Source organism: Cariama cristata, unplaced genomic scaffold (assembly GCF_000690535.1).
Source record: "Cariama cristata isolate BGI_N322 unplaced genomic scaffold, ASM69053v1 scaffold21462, whole genome shotgun sequence".
NCBI lineage: Eukaryota > Metazoa > Chordata > Aves > Cariamiformes > Cariamidae > Cariama > Cariama cristata.
The window spans coordinates 68,626-68,892 of record NW_009603584.1 but is presented as its reverse complement, the minus strand read 5'-3'; positions in this window follow the sequence as shown (position 1 = coordinate 68,892).

The following is a 267-nucleotide window of genomic DNA, read 5'->3' as shown; positions in this document are numbered from 1 at the left end:
CTTATGCTGATTTGTGTTGTTCTTATTATCTATGCCTTTATTACATTCCGGGGGATTTTATTCTGAAAGCTAAGCAGACTTGCCTAGTTGCTACATCACACTTTCAGTAAATAAATGAAGAATGCAAAGCACTATGTTTTCTGTTAGAAAATCTGTTGCGAACTGCACTAGGGACATGTTCTGACTCCAGGTGAACTCGTGTTGTCTGTGTAGGGAGGAATTAGAACGCAGAAGGAGGGAAAGGAGGACGTAAGACAAGCCTGGATG